Source organism: Mirounga angustirostris, unplaced genomic scaffold (genome assembly GCF_029215605.1).
Source record: "Mirounga angustirostris isolate CCGP_5_RB_7025 unplaced genomic scaffold, mMirAng1.0.hap1 SCAF_2, whole genome shotgun sequence".
In the NCBI taxonomy this organism is placed as follows: domain Eukaryota; kingdom Metazoa; phylum Chordata; class Mammalia; order Carnivora; family Phocidae; genus Mirounga; species Mirounga angustirostris.
The window spans coordinates 59,788,864-59,808,911 of NW_026991710.1; the positions used below are offsets into that span (position 1 = coordinate 59,788,864).

At 38.9% G+C, this 20,048-nt stretch overlaps 1 long non-coding RNA gene across 3 annotated transcripts in view; it reads right to left on the reverse strand.

The window, feature by feature from the left end:
• LOC135362958 (uncharacterized) overlaps positions 1-20,048 on the reverse strand; it is a 181,689-nt gene that overhangs the window by 36,987 nt on the left and 124,654 nt on the right. For all 3 annotated transcript variants that reach the window (XR_010408508.1, XR_010408511.1, XR_010408509.1), the window contains exons 3-4: positions 15,215-15,405; positions 4,047-4,110 (exon numbers count right to left, since the gene is read on the reverse strand). This is a non-coding gene — a long non-coding RNA (uncharacterized LOC135362958). The remainder of the gene's footprint in view (positions 1-4,046; positions 4,111-15,214; positions 15,406-20,048) is intronic.

Here is a 20,048-nt window from a genome sequence, read left to right on the forward strand (position 1 = left end):
AAAGAAAGAAGCTCAGAGCTACCTTTGATGATGACTGGTATGGCGAAGCTGGGCCCTCAGCAAAAGGCCATGTGACTGCTGCTCCCACGTCCTTGCCTTTGGGTTCTAGCAAACACTGAAGAGCCTGTGCTTCAGGTGTGTTTCTATTATCCTTATCATCTTCCTCACCTTCTCAAAAGGTAGGAAGGCAACATGTATTATTATCATGTGTGCCAGTTATGAAGCTGTTAACTCTCAGTTCCAAATCCATGTTGCTCTGCTTTACTTTGGTGCTGTGGCTGGGATTCTGAAAACTATGTTCTTCTTTTGTCATCTGTTCTTGATAGGTTATTACCAACAGGGAGCACTAGACGGAGTCTGGGAGACTCGAGGAAAGGTCTTAGTCTTCCTGTTTGCTTGCTGTTTCAGTCAGCATCTCTCAGCAATGGCTTTTTGCCCTGGCAAGGCAACCGACCCTGGTCTCCATTGTCTTTTTTGGCATCCTCAGACCATCTCACCTTGCCCTCCCCCAAGATCTGAGTGCAGTTCTGTGGGACCCCTCCTCTCACTTTCTAGGTTCTCATCACCCCAACCTCTTCCCTTGGTTCACCCAGTGCAAGGGTGGGATTGCTTCTTGCAGTTACTATCTCTGTGATATTCTAGAGTCCCTTTCTGTTTTTTCCATTTTTTCAACAATCATTTAACCAGTTTCTTATTCTAAATTCACTCTGTTGAAATACCAAGTGAGGTATCTGCTTCCTCTAATTGATCACTATGTCTGCTCCAAAAGATTTGGGAAAACAGGGGCAACAAGTACGTGAAATCCATTCTCTATCCTTCTCCATAGCCCTATCTGCACTGTCCCTCCCACATGAATATACAAGTTACCCAGTGAAAGTGTTCATGTCCAAGTAAGGTGTCAGCTGGTAATGGCTTAAAATGTAAACTCTCAAGTTATCGATATTGTTCAAAAGCTTTCTGAAGTTATGTTTTAAGTCATATGGAAATGTTTAGTTAATTTCTGGATGTTTGGCACTGAGCTGGACACTATCAAGGAGAGAAGGAAGTTATAAGGATGGTATAAAATAATGTCCCTTCTCAAGGAACTGTAATTAAAAGAGGAAGAGTCAATGTACACATATTAATAAGAGAAATATATGAAACACAATATAATTATAAACAGTTGGATAGTACATACCACAAATGCATTAGGAGGTAAGAAATAGAAGAGGTCATTGGGGCCAAAGTAACCAGGAGGACCTCACATAGATTATGAGGTGGACTTGGAAGGATTCAGAAATGGAAAGAGAATGGGGAAAAGCTGTCTCGACCTGGAAAGCAGCATAAACAAGGCCACAGAAATGGAACATTAGACTTTGCTATGCATATCCATTCGTACCAATTAAATGTGAGTTTGCCATTATATAGATCCTCTACTAGGTTTGCCACCCAAGTAGAACCCAGACTCTGGTGAACTTATAAATAGTCAAACTAACTGGGATATCATCTGCCACTTAAAAGGAGTGTGAAAATCAAAGTGTCACTCAACTGTGGTCATTTAGAACCATAGCTTATATATTGTTACTAACAGCTGGGGATTTAATATTTGGGATTAATATCCTGGTAATCCTTTTGATTGACTTGGAGGTTTGTCCAAGAAGTTTCCATCCTTCACAAATGACTCAGATGCAAATACCAAACACAACTGCTTGTTGGAGAAAGCCTGAGGAGCCCACAGTAGCCTGCTTAATTAAAATCAGATCTCCAGAATCAGATCTATTTTTTTTATTTATTTATTTGAGAGAGAGAGAATGAGAGAGAGCACATGAGAGGGGGGAGGGTCAGAGGGAGAAGCAGATTCCCTGCCGAGCAGGGAGCCCGATGCGGGACTCGATCCAGGGACTCCAGGATCACGACCTGAGCTGAAGGCAGTCGCCCAACCAACTGAGCCACCCAGGCGCCCCAGAATCAGATCTATTTAAAACAAAATACAAACTGAGCAAATTATGACTCTTGATACTGGTTAGAATCAGGTTTTAAAATGGGATTTTAAATGCCTTTTATAAAGTTACATGAGGAATCCAGTAGATTATGCCACCACTTTCACCAAGCACTTTCTTAAATCAGTAAAGTCATGTGGGAGCAGAATTCTTTAAATTACAAGCAAAAAGATAATAATAGAATTAAATCCTGACCTTTCCCATAAAAGCAACCACCCTCTTCCTCACCCCTACCCTTCTCTAATTTACAGTAACATAATCCATATGGAAGAAATCCCTGTGTGTTTGGGAACCAAGTCCTACACTTCTTTTCCATCACAAAAGCCAGTTGTTCTTCAGAACCATCCATCAGGATCATATTACACTCTGAGGCATAAAAAAGGAGGCCTGAGCTCAGACCTCCTGCTGAAAAGTTAAGTTGTCAGTTGTTAGGCAGAAAATCAATCAGAAATGCATTTGGGACAATGGCGTGCTGCCTGGAATTACACCAGGCTGGAAAAGAACCAACCCAGAGGCAGAATACTAATGGTTGGAGATACCCTTTCTGTCTTAGACAAGGCGGATCAATTTATTTAGACACATTTGCTAAACGGAAATACGCTTACCAAGTCTCAGATTTACATACAATTATAGCAGAACATTTGCAAAATTTTCTCAGAAGGATCAAGATACTCTATTTCTCAACATGTGCCAGTAACTTCAAAATTGTTACGGATTGCTTTAGCTAACTCACATTCCTACCCCTAGGTCTTGCAGCAGATACAGAGACTTTGCCACAGTTTGGGTAATTTATCATATTTTTGCAAATGCTCATGGAAGACACATGGGTAGCTAGTATTACTACAAGCTCACTGTAGCCCCTTACTGAGTGAATAGGAGGCAGGCAAAAATCTTGGGCCACTCTTCAACATGTTGATTAGTCTTATTTCCAAAGTAGTAAGAGAGTTCGTTAGAATCTAATGCCAATGAAATTGGTCCTTGGTCCCTTATGAGTAATTAAATATTAATATTTAAAATAATAAATAATAAAAATGAATATTAAAAATAATAGCTAGCATGATTTGAGCACTTATTATGAGCTAAGCACTTCACATGCTCCTCTAATCCTCCCAACCATATTAAGAAGTAGGACCTCTTCATTTCACAGACAGAGAGAAACTAAAGTTTAAAGAGGATGAGTCATTTATTCAAGGTCACCTGGCTGATGGGAGGGACCAGAAATCAAGGTCAAGCTGAAGGATCCCAGATTTCCAGGCTCACCACTTGGTAATGCCACCTCCTACACAGGTAAATATCCACGCACAGAGGAAGATGGCTCTAAATCATGCATAACTGCCTCAACCCCAAGCGAACCACCTCCCAGGGGTTTTAGTGCCAACAGTTTCAAGAAAAACCAGAGAGCTTGGCACTATCACACTCAGAGCCCTCCTGGGTAGGGGTTGTGGTAACTTCCTGTTTGTTATCTTAAGTATGAAGGCCAACAAGTTATCAACAACCTTGATTATGTGCTTAGAAAGTTTGAAGCCAGGCTGTGCTCATGTTCCAAGCCTCATCAACCAATCACTAAACAACTAGCAGTCCCTGTAGTAGTAAGAAGTATGCCTTTCTACATTCTCTATTCACCTCTTCATTGTGGCATGCTTTTGCCTGGTCTTCTGGAATTTATCAAACACAGATGTGTTTATTTGAGCGATCCCTTCCTTACCACTAGCTAATGTAACTGCAGTAGTCTTCCTTATTTGTGGGGGATACATTCCAAGACCCCCAGCAGATGCCTGAAACCACAGAGAGTACTGAACTTTATATATACTAATGTTTTTACCTATATATACAAACCCATGATAAAGTTTAATTTATAAATCAGGCACAGTAAGAGATGAGCAACAATAATAATAAAATAGAACAATTAGTACACTGTAATAAAAGTTACATGAATGTGTGCTTTCTCTCTCTCTCTCTAGGTATCTTACTGTACTGTACCACCCCTCTTGTAATGATGTGAGATGATAAAATGCCTACATGATGAGATGAAGTGAGATGAATGATATAGGCTTTGTGACTACTCACCTTCTGATGATTCTTCAGAAGGATGATCATCTGCTTCTGGATCTCTGTTGACCACGGTAATAAACTGCGGAAAGCAAAGCGAAATCTCAGATAAGGAGGGACTACTGTTCTCAGAGTAATTGCTTTAAATGCTGTAATTAAAATCTCCAAAGACTTTCAAGCTTTTATTCCTACTAAAATACACCTGTGGGGAAAAGAATTATCTCTACAGATGCAAAGACTGAGGCTCAGAGAAGTAACAAAACTAAAATTTTCGGGGCGCCTGGGTGGCTCAGTTGGTTAAGCGACTGCCTTCGGCTCAGGTCATGATCCCGGAGTCCCGGGATCGAGTCCCGCATCGGGCTCCCTACTCAGCAGGGAGTCTGCTTCTCCCTCTGACCCTCCTCCCTCTCATGCTCTCTGTCTCTCATTCTCTCTCTCGCAAATAAATAAAATCTTAAAAAAAAAAAAAAAAAAACTAAAATTTTCTAAGTGCACTGTTTGAGTTAGTGAAATAGGAAATGACGGAAACATCTGGTCATGCTGCTGAGGCTCTCGGAACTTGGTAATACAAGTTCCTTGCTACAGGGCGGACAGTTCACAGCCTTGAATGTATAATTGTTTCTTCTGTAACTCCTTCACTCTCGCGGTCCCCCAGTTAACTCATAATCAAGTTCTTACTCTAGTGCATGCTCTATGTGCAACAACCACATTTCCCAACATTGAATTATGCACACACTGGTCTGGGATTCTCATGAGATAACCTCCATTCTTAAGAAACGGCTGCTGAGATAGCACAGTGAGGCAGTTACATGCACTGATAACTGCAGTCAAAATGCCTATGTTCAAATCCCAGCTTCCACCGCATGTGACCTTGAGCAAATTAATTAATAACTCAGTGCCCTGTTTACCCCATCTACAAAATGAAAATAATAATGGTTCTTAATTCATAATCACTGTGAGAATTAAATGAGTTCAGGCTAGCCTCTAAACAATTCCTAAAACAGTAAATATTTGCCATTTTTACTTTTCAAACAACCTTCTTTCTTCAATCTCAGAGAAATCACTCTTTTATGCTGACACATTTGTATTCCCTCTCAGTCTCATTCAGAAGGTTCTAATCAAATAAAACGAATCATCTACTTCTTCCTCTCCTCCCTTCCTCAGAACCACACTCAAAGCTGACACCATAGTTGTTGGATCTTATCTTAGTCCCATATGCAGGCTGTGGATGTACTGGTTTTTCTCTCAAAATGTCAGGCTTCCCTATACACAGAAATGATTCTAATTTTATAACCCTCAGAATAGATGTCACTTCTTAGTAGAATCACAGGCCATTTCTGCCTCTTAAGAGCCAGAATATGATCAAAAAATAATCAGAAATCCCCTCTTCATCTCCACCCCCAATTTAGGGCACTATTCTGGGAAATCTGGCAACATGGACCTCAGAGTCCAATGGTCTTGATGGCATCTTCCTTTTTCAACCTCAGATTGCTCACTAACACAGACACTGCTAATGGTTTCCAAATATTTATTCTTCCCTTTTTCCATTGCAGTAGAATTTTTGCTGGGCTCATGGCCACTAGAATAAAGATTACATTGCCCAGCCTTTTGTCCAGTTTGGTATAGCCATGCAGCTAAGTTCTGGCCAATGGGATATAAGCATAAGGTGATATGCCCCACACCACTTCTAGATTGTGTTCTTAAAGAGGGGGGGGGCAATCTCTTTTCTGCCCTCCTCTGAGCTACTGCTTAAAATGTACATTTGGTAGCAAGATAACGTGGGCCATGTGGATGACAGCAATATCCAGAGACATTGAAGCAACAAATAGAAGGAGCCTGGGTCTCTGGAGAAGCTAATAGAGCAGAACAGAACTACTGTACCAGCCCTGGTCTACCTACCTTGGGACTGTACAACAATTAGAAATAATATAGGTCTAATCCACTGTAATTTGGGGTCTTTTTTACATACAGCTTAATCTACCTCCTAATACACTCATCCATTTTGTATTCATTTTAAAGGAATTTACTTCTGTCCTGATTTTAGATTTAGCCTTCTGTAAGAGTTGCTATATTTCCTTGATTCTAATCCTTTCCATTTACCCTTTTAAAGTGCATGCTCAATAGTATATAAATTTCATCTTAAGTCTTAATGTTTTGTTATTTCATGTAAAGGTAGTGACTTCACTGCCAAAAAATAATTTCCCCCCCAGATGTTCTATATTAATTTGATGTAGGACTTTGGACTTACCTGGCATCCATTTTCTTGATCTCCATATACTTTATCTATGCCAGAATTCCACATTTCTGAACGATAATGATGCATATTATGTCTTTGTTATAATTTTATTTATTCCTTTCTTATTTTCAATGATATGACTACTTAGGGATAAAACCTAGGTTTGGTGAAGCAAAGATATATTTATGTACATTTTTCATGTGTTGTATATCTTGTTTCACCAATAAGAAATTTCATTTGAGCATTTGGTTTATGCTATACATCTTTAAATATTTTTGTGGGTATTTCAGTTCATTATTGTTAATGTTTTATTTATAATTTCACTTTTCACTTCAAAGATAAACTTCCTCAAATTTATCTATATGAAATTTATTGTAGGTATCAATGTGGTTTTTTGAGTTGCTACCTCAATTCAGGGTGGTTTTTTTCCTAATTAATATTCAGTTTATTAATGTTACCAAGGCAAAAAGTTTTCCTTAAGCTTTTGATTTCAATTTATAAGCTTTATTCTATTTATAAGTTGTGGTAATCATTTATATGTATATATCAAATCATTATACTGTGCACCTTAAACTAATATGTTATATGTCAATTAATCTTAATAAAACTAGAAAAAGTAAAATAAAATGATTAATTTTAACAATTACTCTTAAAAAGTCAAATCAAATATTTTATTAATCTTTGATCAACTCAATTTGTTCGGTTCTTTTATAAACTTAATATCTCTCCTAGGGGCGCTTGGGTGGCTCAGTTGGTTAAGCATCTGCCTTCCGCTCGGGTCATGATCCTAGGCTCCTGGGATAGAGACCCACATGGGCCTCCCTACTCAGCAGGGCTCTGCTTCTCCTTCTCCCTCTGCCCCTCCACCGCCCCCCCCACTCATGCTCTCTCTCTCCCTCAAATAAATAAATAAAATCTTTAAAAACAAAGATCTCTCCTAAACATTTTTTTGCTATATTTACATATTTAATATAATCATATATTTAAAATCATCTTTTAAATGCCACTATAAGGAAAACTCTTCCAGGCACTTAAAAATTCAACTAAATTCAATATATTAAATTTAAAATACAATGAATTTTAAGCTCTCCTAAATACTGAATACTATTTACAAACTTAGTAAAATATTTTATGCATTTCAACTTAAAAATCGTTAAGTCTAAATCAGCTGCTGAATTACATATCTTAAATTGAAATCATAAAGCTCATGTGTTTATAATATATTCAATTTTCTTCAAATCCAAGTGTGTACCTATTCTAGTTAAATTAACAGAAAATTAGTAATATTATGGGTTTGACTTAAATCATTATCTCTAAGATTAATCCATGTTTCCCTTGGGTGAAAATAATTTTGTGTACTAAAGGAAGCAAGTTGGAATTTGTTATCTCAAGTGAATTGGAGTGACTGTCTTGGCATAGTGAGGTTGCTCGTTCTCCAAAGGCTTTGGCCAGGATTGACTTTCCACAGGCCATTAATGGACAAGGGTAACCCTTTCATAGAGCCATTCTGTCAAGAGGGAATCCAAGCCTGTGCCCTCCAAATAGGTCAGTTTTACGGCCCCATGAATTTAAGTTACACATTTTCTATTTCTTCAATCTGATTTGAGTCTACAAATCTCCACCAAAATTGTTTCAGCACTTAATTAGGTTTAACTAATCCATTTACTGCTGGATTCTGTTCTGAATAATTTTCATATTTTGCCATGGGCTCCCACTACAAATCTATAGATATTTAAATAACATCTGATTGAATTCTGCATATTTTTCATTTCTGTATGACTTGACAGACCCCAGACATCATACTAATGATAATAAGGAGAGGTGTACATCTGGACATTATTAGTTAGAGCCCACTGATAACAATACATGCCTGTAAACTGCTTTTACATTTTTCAAATCATTTTCATCCACAATTGACATTGTTAAAACTGATATTTTTGTTGTTAAACTTGCAGAGTAAATCTTATCCTATTTTTTTTTAAATCATTTGGGTTTTTATTATAAAAGCAATGCAGTAGGCAGGGCAACCTGTCTTTAAAGCATAAAATCATCTGCTATCCAAGGAATCTCCTGCCTAACCTCATGCTAAGCTACATGAACTGTGGCTCCAGAGCTAACTCTTTTTTAAAACTGCCACTCCACATAACCTTTATAGGTAACTTAATTTTGAAATAATTTCAGACTTCCAGGAAAGTTTTAAAAATAATATGAAGAGGGGCGCCTGGGTGGCTCAGTCGGTTAAGCGTCTGCCTTCGGCTCAGGTCATGATCCCAGGGTCCTGGGATTGAGCCCAGCGTCAGGCTCCCTGCTCAGTGGGAAGCCTGCTTCTCCCTCTCCCACTTCCCCTGCTTGTGTTCCTGCCCTCGCTATCTCTCTCTCTCTGTCAAATAAATAAATAAAATATTTTTAAAAATAATAATAATAATAATAATATGAAGAATTCTCACATACAACACCAAGATTTCTCAAATATTTCTCATTTTATCCCATTTGCTTTATCATATAATTGTCATATATTTTCTGAAACACTTGAAAATAAGTTTTAGACAGAATATCCCTTTACCTTTAAATGCTTCCACTGTATTTCCTAAAATAAAACATTCTTATACATTATCACACTGCAGTTGCCAAAATCAGGAAATTAACACTGATGCAATACCATTACTAATTCCAATACCATTACCTAATTTATAGACAGATCATTCGCAAAGTTTGCCAACTGTCCACTACTGTGCTTTAAATGATCCAGGAGTAAATCTAGGGTTACAGATTACAGATTACAGCTAGTTGTCTTATATTTTTTTATCTTCTTCTTTTTTTTTTAATTGGAGTATGGTTGACACACAATGGTACATCATTAGTTTCAGGTATACTAGTCTTCTTTAATCTGAAATGGTTCTTTATTCTTTTTGTCTTTCATAACTTTGATAGCTTGAGGAGTTCAAACTAGTTAATCTGTAGACTGTCCCTTAATTTAGGTTTGTCTGATATTCCCTCATGATCAGATTCAGATTCAGGAATGCATTGTTGTCAGGAATATTATATGAATGCTCCTTCTCAGGAGGCACATAATGTCTATATGTCCCATTACTGATGATGTTAACTTTATCACATGATAAAAATGATTTCTGGCAGTTTTTTCCACTGTAAAAATACTATTTTTTCTTTGAAATTAATAAGTATATTGTGGGAGATACTTTGAGACAATGTAAGTATATCATTTTTCATCATACTTTCATCTTCTGGTTTTAGGAGTCATTGGTGATTTCTGCCTGAAATAATTATTACTATAGTGACTGCCAAAAGCTAATTTTCTAGATCCACCAGGCTTTCTGTCTTTATTAATTGGAATTCTACTGTAAAGAAGAGCATTCTTTTCTCCCCCATTTATTTACTTACTCATTTACTTATATGAGTATGGACTCAGGGATTTTTATTTTATTCTTTGGGCTATACTCCATTACCATCAAAAGTCATTATGATACCCAAATTGTTCCAGATTCGGTCAGTGGAAACCCCTTCAAGCTGGCTTCTGTGTTCTTTATACAATCTCCTTACTTCTTTGAGCACTTCCTTTCTTTTCTGTTACAAGAAATGCTCCAAGTTCACATTGTACTTTTCCTGCCCCACACTTGGAGTCAGCCACTTCTCTAAGGAACACTGTGAGAGAATGATATTTAGAAGCCAAGACCCAAGTCCTATAGGTGCTCATTGCTAGTGAGGTATTCTTGGAAACTTTTTCCTAAGAACAACTATTTCAGCTGACAGATGCCTTTGGGGAGTCTACAAGTTCATCACCCAACAGTCTCATACCAATTAGCTCCACCCACACAGCTATAGCTGGGTCTGCTTCACATCAACCTGTCCAACTGGCATACTCCAGGGTTATTCTTGGTCATTGGGCTTCCTAAGGATCACTCCCACCTGGGCTGTATCATTTATCCTCACCCCAAAAGCAAGGTACATTGGAGAGGATTCCCATCTCCCCATACCCCTCCCCAATCTGGAATACATTGCTCCCTTCCTGCCTTGAAATTCTCCTTAATACTTCCTCCTCTCATTCATCCCTTTCTTCATACAAACTTATTGCACCTGCTTTTTAATCCTAGTATTCTTAGAAGTGACTGTGCAGAACTTGCTTCTTGGGCTCTTTTTATAGATTCTGGAGTTTGAGACTAAAGGAAAAAACTAACATAGACATCAACTCTTTTTCTTCTCTATCCCTAAAATTCATTATGCATATCCCAGGGAACTGGGAAAATAAAGACCAACTCATCAGACCCTGAGGATTGTGAGACTTAAGGCTTGAGACCACTAGAATCAGATCACTTAGAACAGCGTAATTGCAAAAGAAAACAAAATACAATGAAGATTAAGAAACTATTTAAAATATACACTAGACGTAAGAAGGGATGTAAGTGGGGCTCTTACACAGAGAATATTTAAGGTTTAGGGTTGCCCAATGAATAATGTATGCAGAGATCACATCAAGGAGTATAATTTTCTGTTCACAGGGCAGAGGTCAGGCTTGGTCCATTATGGAGAAAGCCTTCAGGGAATCATTCTGAGGATGGGAAGCAGAAACTATAGTGAAAGGATTTCTATGTAACCATGAGGCATCCCACAGATCTGGAATAGAGAAACTAAAGGAAAGTTACATGGAAAAGTACATGAAGAGTTAACTTGGACATTACTAAATATCTCATTGGTAAAACATTTCTTCTATTTATGGATGGATTTACACACACACACACACACACACACAAGGCTTTCACTTTAGAAAAATAATAGAAAGAAAGAAATGCGTATGTTGCACTTTTAGGTTAAAATATTTTTTATATTATTATTCATATATATAATAATTTCAGAAATAAGTTTATATCCTCAAGGGATTTATATACTTATTGGTTGTCCAGAACCAAGTCCGGTCCAATATTCCACATGAATTTAACCTTCAGAAACCTGGTGTGCTGCTGGGGTGCCTGGGTGCTCAATCAGTTGGGCGTTGGAGTCATGACTTCAGCTCAGGTCATGATCTTGGAGTCATGAGATAGAGCCCTGCTTTGGGCTCCATGCTCAGCAGGGAGTCTGCTTGGGAATCTCTTTCTTTTTCTGCCCTCCCCCACCCCCTCTCTCTCAAATAAATAAATAAATCCTTAAAAGAAAGAAAGAAACAAACAAACAAACAAACCTGGTGTGCTACTGACCTTTTGCTCAGGCTAAAATCCTTGCTATTCTGCCAAGATAGAAGTAAAGTGAGACATAGAATATATTCCCTTTTCTTCCCTATGCCACAACTCTTCCTAGACCACGGAAATGAAATTCCATGTTCTCTACTCTCACAAAAGAAAAACCCTAGGGTCTCTCCTACACATCCCAGTATGCCTCTCTTCCACTGCTGCTTCTGCCTCCACACTCTCCTCTATACCTGCTGTAGACACCTGGGGTTGTAACACAGCCCTAGATCCAGGATGAGCTCTTAGAAAGATTTCCCTGGACAGAGTTTTTCTTTGAGCCCTCTATCTTTCAAATGGTCTTGTTGCTGTTATTGCACATGTATTAGTTCTTTAGTTTTATAAGCCATAAGTGTTGTTTTAAAGAAAAGCTATATCTCGCTATGACAATTCAGAATAAAGGACTAGAGCACACTTGATTCTTGGCCTTGATGTTCCTTTGTGCATACACCACTGATCTAAGATTAAACCACACCCAAGTTGGAATCCCTGCAAGGTTGGGGGGAGTCTTGCTGCTCTCATTTTGGGGATGGGTAGGAAGGAGAAGGGTAAAAGAAACATTGTAGACAAATATATTGAGGTAAATACTGACTGCAAATTACTGTTTTATAATCTGAAAGCTCTTGTCTGTGATCCATAAAGACAAGGTGTTATATTCCTTCCACTCTTCAAGACAAGGAAAAGCTCATTTCAAATGTTTTGGGCAATGGGAAGAACTTAGGGTGGCTCCTGCTAAATTTTTACTTTCTTTCATTAATCTTGAACTTATATTAGTCTTTTCATTATTCTGTGTGTGCGCTCTATTAAAAGCCCATTTTTCTACCCAAGGGTCAGGGGTTAGGCTTGGATATGTCACAGATGGGATTTACATCTGGGCTCAGAAGCTTTTGTCTGTCACTCATTTTCCTTCCCTCAGGAATGATGTCCCTGAGGGAGGATTCTCTTCCATAGCTAGTGGTGAAAGGTTCAAAACTATACTCTTTGTTCTGGAAGTCTGGAAAGAGAAGAATCAGGACAAATAGTATAAGGAGAGTTAACTTGGGCTTTTCATTACAGAACATTTGAAATAACAAATTTCTTCCCAGTGAAAACCAAAGGCACTTCTGCTTATCTGTCTTTACTCATATACTGTCCTAATTTGAAAAACAAACAAGGAAAAAAAAAGCCCTAAATTTTTTAGGTCAAACTGTCACACTCAGTAGCCTAGCCTCCACTCTTTTAGGACTTTTTACCAGTTGGAGCAAAGGGAGATCCCCTTCCACCTTTTCTTCCCTGCTTCTTCCCAGAAACAGCAAGAGAAGGTTTACAATACTATGCATGTCTTTCAAAAACAGATCCAGAACATAAATGCAATCTATGAATGGTCTACTTCTTGTGGACCCTTTTCTGTCCAAGATCAGAAGTGATTCTCTAAGGAGAAAGTAGGAGATGCTTTCTTTCCTGTACTATGCATCATTTACACCAAAATCCATAGGAATGATGAGGAGGGAGAAAAGAAATGGTCCAAACTCCTCTTATCATCACCCCACCCTCCCACCACCATCACTGACAAATGCCATTCTTGGTCTCTACAAAACTGAGATTTCCCTCATCCACTTCTTGCTCCTGACATTTCTCTTCTTCTCTAAGAGCTCTGGACCCAGCTCTGTTGATCCAGCTGTTGCCAACCATCTCAGACAGACTCCAACTCTGGTAACAGTCCTTAGAGAAGTCTGGCTGGTATCCTTGCACAAACCCTAGGGACTGAAGTTTGTAGCAAGTATGGAAACAAAATATTTAATGCAGATAACTTGGTATGACCCAACTAGGCAAGTCAAAATGTTACAACACTTCTTTTTTTAAATTAAGCAGTATTGGTCACCTGGGTGGCTCAGTCGTTAAGCATCTGCCTTCGGCTCGGGTCACGATCCCAGTGTCCTGGGATCGAACCCGCATCAGGTTCCCTGCTCAGTGGGAAGCTTACTTCTCCCTCTCCCACTCCCCCTGCTTGTGTTCCCTCTCTCACTGTGTCTTTCTCTGTCAGATAAATAGATAAAATCTTTTTTAAAAAATTAATTAATTAATTAATTAATTAAGCAGTATTATACACAAACTTTTCTTCATGAAAACTATGGAGGTGATAGAAAATAGCATGAAGGCCTAGGATTTGGATAGGATAGAAGGACAGGGTGAAAAATGTCTAAAAAAATGGTTTGGCCTTAGGCCAAATTAAAATGTCCTGAGGGTTATGACAGCTTTGTCAAAATGGCCATATAAAAAATAGATTAATTACTTCTCTAGATTAAGAGGACAGGCAGCATCAGTACAACTTCACTGCACTTTCCCTACCCATAAACCTGGAGGAAAAAATCTCTGGGCTGGTCCCTGAAAGGGGGAAATATTACTATCCAGGCCCCTACTAGGTAATCTGAGCCCCAAGAACATTTTAGGCAGAGATAACAGGAATAGGAGATAACTGCAAACCCAGAATAAGCAACAAATTTACCTGGAAAACATCCTAACATCCATATTCATAGATAAAGGGACCATTTCAAACATTTTAAATGGGAGTTGGATTCTTATAGAATGTTTTAAAATTTCAAAGTTACATACATGTAATCACCATTTCATACTCAAACTCTCTCAAGGATCCCAGTTCTCTAATTCTCTGTCCCTCCAGAGGGGGACATCTCACGGACAGGACCCCCGTGGTACAAAATTCCCTTCTTTGCTGAATGAGAGGTTTCTCCTGCTCCAGGCTGTGCTGTGATGAGCGCTGCAGAACCTCAGGTGTAAATCATCAGGGATATGTCATGATCAACACACCAGGCCTTTTCATTTCAAAGTGCAAATTTATTCCTGGAATTATAAACAACTACCTTTCAAACTAAACAAATTTTAAAGGACATATCAGTCTTGAAAAACACTAGAGAGGAAAGAAAATGGGTGCAAAAGCAAAAAAAAAAAAAAAAAACGGATCCCAAAAGAAGCTTGTTTGGCTCTCTGCATTAAGCAAGTTCCTATTTTACAGAAAAGGTGAAGGAAAACATCATCAGGTGTCTTTTGTCCCATCTCACCCACCACAAATATCAGTGAGTATCTTGTTCTACCTATTTATAATAAGAGAAGATGTTAAATTCCTTCAGAATTGATATCTGATTGCAATATGTCCTTTGTCTTAGATTTGGGGCTGTGGTCCTGGCTCACTTCTCCAAGGAAGTCACCCGAACCCTGCTAGCTTTTAAAACTAAAGCCCATGTGCTGTTGTCAGGGGAGAAATCATAGAGCCCTCTGGTGAAACCAAGTCTGTTTTTCCCCAAACAAAATTCTCCCAGCCCCTTTCTGCTCTTGTCACAAACTCCACTGCCCTCATGGATCTGTTTTCTCCAATGTCTCAGTGCATCCAGGTGGCCCAGAACATCTCTAGCTTCTGTATAGGCTTTGGGAGGAAGGTGTACAATATGCACCCCAGCTAGAAACAGGGATGATATTTGGGGAACAAGAGCTTCCTCTCATCTTCCTTCACCACTGGGGTGATGCTCACACCCATCCCTCCTTCAGGGCAGGGCCAGCCTGGAAACATGGAATAGGAGAGAATGGCCACTTCCAAAGGATGAGTAAAATAACCTCAGCAACATGTCTATAAACCTGTACTAAGTGGGAAAGGGGCCATTTTACATGTTTAATAGGAACAACAGAAAACATGTTTTATGTTTGTAAGTCTCAATTATTCTTACCTTTACGTTTTGGTCACCCAATCTGAAGAAGACCAAATTTGTGTCCCTGGAGTCCGAGGTGGGTCTTGGGTATATAACAAAGATAAGAAAGAATAGAATTTCTCTTGGTATACATGGGTCTCCCTCTTTGTAGGAGTTCTAGTGGAGGGATTTTCTACCATTCCAGATTCTAGAAGTCTTCATGCTTCTCTCTGAGATGAAAGGAGAGAATCAAAGGGGCTATAATTTGTTGGTCCTCCACTCTAGTTACACATTAGAATCGCCAGGGGATATTTTTTAAAATACCAGTGCCACAAAAACAGACACATAGATCAATGGAACAGAATAAAGATTCCAGAAATAGACCCTCAATTCTATGGTCAACTAATGTTTGACAAATCAGGAAAAAACATCCAATGGAAAAAAGACAGTCTCTTCAATAAGTGGTGCTGGGAAAATTGGACAGCTACATATAGTTGAATGAAACTGGACAATTCCCTTATACCATACAAAAAGATAAACTCAAAATGGATGAAAGACCTCAATGTGAGACAGGAGTCCATCAAATCCTAGAGGAGAACATAGGCAGTAACCTCTTCGACATTGGCCACAGCAACTTCTTTCAAGCTACATCTCCAAAGGCAAGGGAAACAAAAACAAAAATGAACTATTGGGACTTCATCAAGATAAAAAGCATCTGCACTGCAAAGGAAACAGTCAACAAAACTAAGAGGCAACCCATGGAATGGGAGAAGATATTTGCAAATGACATATCAGATAAAGGGCTAGTATCCAAGATCTATAAAGAATTTCTCAAACTCAACACTCAAAAAACAACCCAATCAAAAAATGGGCAGAAGACATGAACAGACATTTCTCCAAAGAAGATATACAAATGGCTAACAGACACATGTAAAAATGCTCGACGTCACTAGCCATCAGGGAAATACAAATCAAAACCACAATGAGATACCACCTTACACCAGTTAGAATGGCTAAAATTAACAAAACAGAAAACAACAAATGTTGGCGAGGATGTAGAGAAAGGGAAACCCTCTTACACTGTTGGTGGGAATGCAAGCTGGTATAGCCACTCTGGAAAACAGTATGGAGGTTCCTCAAGATGTTAAAAATTGAGCTACCCTATGACCCAGCAGTTGCACTACTGGGTATTTACCCCAAAGACACAGATGTAGTGAAAAGAAGAGGCACATGCATCCCAATGTTCATAGCAGCAATGACCATGGAAGCCAAACTGTGGAAGGAGCCGAGATGCCCTTCAACAGATGAATGGATAAAGAAGATGTGGTACATATATACAATGGAATATTATTCAGCCATCAGAAAGGATGAATACCCACCATTTGCATCGACATGGATGGAACTGTAAGGGATTATGCTAAGTGAAATAAGTCAAGCAGAGAAAGACAATTATCATATGGTTTCATTCATATGTGGAACATAAGCAATAGCACGGAGGACCATAGGGGAAGGGAGGGAAATCTGAAGGGGGGGAAATCGGAGAGGGAGATGAACCATGAGAGACTATGGACCCCGGGAAACAAGGTTTCAGAGGGGAGGGGGTGGGGGGAAGGGGTAGCAGGGTGATGGGTATTAAGGAGGGCACATGTTGTGATGAGCACTGGGTGTTAAGTGTAACTGATGAATCGTTGAACAGTACATCAAAAACTAATGATGTACTATACAGTGGTTAACTGAACATAATAATAAATAAATAAAACAAATAAAGTGAAAAACAATTCTAAAAAAAATTAAAATAAAATAAAATAAAATACCAGTGCCAGGGGTTCCCATGGAAATTAACCAAGACTCTCTAGAGGTAAGAAGAACTACTACTTCAAAACAATTGAAATATCAGGGCACCTGGGTGGCTCAGTTGGTTGAGAATTGGACTCTTGATTTAGGCTCAGGTCATGATCTCAGGGTCGTGAGATCAAGCCCTGCCCAGCACAGAGTATGCTTGAGAGTCTCCCTCTCCCTCTGCCCCTCCCCCCCACTCACTCTCTCCCTCTCTCTAAAATAAATAAATCTTTAAAAAAAAAAACAATTGAAATATCAATTCTCCTCGCCTCCAAAATATAACTATGCTCTCTAGTAATCTCTATTTTAAAGGACAGTAGAGAAAAAGATAAATATCTTTTTAGCACTATAAGAAAAAAATTCACTCCAAATCATCCTACCTGATCTATCAGCTCAGCCCTTTTCCTTCTAAGGAGGTGCTATTCTGATGGATATATACTTACTTCTCTCCACCTTTCTTTCACAAATATTTTTTTAAGGTATATGTAATATATGTGTAACCCCAAGCTCTTAAAGTTGTACTCGCAGAAGGGCTGAGACTATAAAACTTAAGGTTATAAAACATCCTAGGTCCCAGACAGGTGAATTTTTCTTCTCCAACCAACCAACAAAGGAAGCTGCATGACTTTCCCAGCTCTGTATCCTCCGCCAATCCCCCTACCCAGACCTCTGTTATGTACTGAATTGTATTCTTCAAAATTACATATTGAGGTTCTAACTCCCAGACCCTCTATATATGACTATATTTGGAGATAGAGCCTTTTAATAGGTAATTAAGACAAAATGAGGTCACATGGTGTGTCCTAATCTGATATGACTGATGTTCTTATAAGAGGAGAGATTAGGGCACAGAAAGAGAAAATGTGGGTGCACTAAAGACAGAGGAAGAAGATAGCCATCTACAAGCCAAGGAGAGAGGTCCCAAAATAAAATCAACCCTGCTGACATCTTGAGCTTGGAATTCCAGCCTCTAGAACCATGAAGAAATAAATTTCTATTGTTTAAGCCTCCCAGTCTGTGGCATTTTTGTTATGGCAGCCCTAGTGGACTAATACAGCCCCTAAGAACCAAATCCCTTTCCTCTTGTTTCTGCCCCTGCCACAGCCTCTCCTGCCTGCCAGCACTTGGTTTTCCATTAGGTTGTCTGGATATGACTCAGCAGGAAATATACAAAATCCAGATATTCCAGAGAGGCAAACAGGATTTTTTCTTCCCCAGTTACCTGCTACATTTCTTCCCTTCTGCATTCCTATTGAGGAACAGGATTTGTTAAGAGAGCCAGGAGAGAAATATTTTGTTGCCATAAAAATGCATGAGAATTATGCTACAACAGAGATATGAACCATGGACCTGGACAAAGCAGGAGACTCAGCACTCAGAGAAGAAGGATAGGAAGCAAGAAGCTTGGGACCACTAGGAAGAGTTATATTAATGACAAGAACCAAAATAAAATTATGATTTTAATTATATCTTCTTTCTGCTCAATGACCCATATTGAGAAAAGACTAACTAGACATTCGTCAAACCTGGAAAATATTCCCATAATCTATCAGAAAGATGAGAAGCAATCAAATATTTTAGTCAAAAGGAGACATTTAGATTAGACTCATGAAGAATTTTCATTTTACCTTCTTAATCATATATCAGTTATTAGCCCTTTCCTTTCTCTATAGGCAAGCTCAATTAAGGAGGCCAATTTTCTGCCCATGGGTTGGTGGACAGAGGTGGATATATCTAAAGATAGTGAAATCTGATCACTCCATATGCAGGAATCCCTAAGGGAAAATGATCTTCCAACAGCCACAAGGACAATTTAGAAATTGAGACTCATGTTAAATAGCTCAGGATGAATTAAGTGTTTGTTTTAACTGTCACAATACTGAAATGATAACTCTTCTCAAAACATAAACCAAAAAAATTCTTCACTACATGTCTAAATTTAGTGAATTTACTAAATGTCTCCATTTGAAGTATAACAGGGAAAACATTAGCTTATTTTTTGAAGCCTAATGTCAAACAGGATAATTCCTTCAAGGAAGTCACGGGACCAGTTAGGAGACATAAAAATGACATAATTATAAGCCCTTTAACATACTCCTCCCAACTCTTATTTACACACTTGTTTTTCCAGCTCTAGCTGACATAGGTATGGCCTCCCTCTGCTATTTTCTTCCTGGATTGGGGTCAAAGGTCACTTCCCCAAGGAGCAAATGAAAGACTGGTAATTCTTCTCTTTAACTTTCCTCATCCCACACTGCTCAAACCCAGTGAATGCTGTCCCCATCCTTCCCCTCCGCAGTCTGCCAAATGAACCTAAATGTCAGTCTATCATCCATTCCTCATTCCATCTTTTGTTTTCTCAGAAAAACAGTGCCTTTCACCCTCTTCCTGCTCCTCACTTGGTCTAATTCTCAGAGAACTCAGCTCTTCTGGGAAGAGACCTGACAGTTCTAACCATTCAGGGACATATCAAGCTTGGGCCCTGTGTGGGCTTCCATCTGTATTTCCCCTTCTTGTTTTACACTTCTCTCAGAAGAGCTAAGTGGTAGGTTTGGGAGCAGAAAAGTACTGGAAGACATTTTGGCTTTTGTTTTGCAAAACCTAAATCTTCAGAATATTTATGGAAGTAGAAGGATCAGCTTGAAGAAACATGAAAGGAGCAGGATTTTGCTCATATTTAAAAGAGATATTCCCAAGCTGGGGAAAGAAAATAGAGAAATTGTGGGTCCCAGAGTAGCAGCATCCATCCCAGTCTTCTAGTTCTACACTGAGAAGGCAGTAAGACCAGAATTAGAACAGCTGCATGAGGTATCGAGGAAGACAGAATCAGAGGCAGACTCATAAAGATTCCCAAGTTCCATACATGGTATTGTAGCACTGGAAAATCACAGAATTGAGCACCTGAGATTTTACTCTACTTGCAAGCTTACAAGTTAAATGTTCACAGCTCCACTCATGCTAGCAGAAAACAAAAGCCTCCTGGGTCAGAGGCAAATGATGTCACTACTCTCAGCATAGCAGGCAGCATGATCTT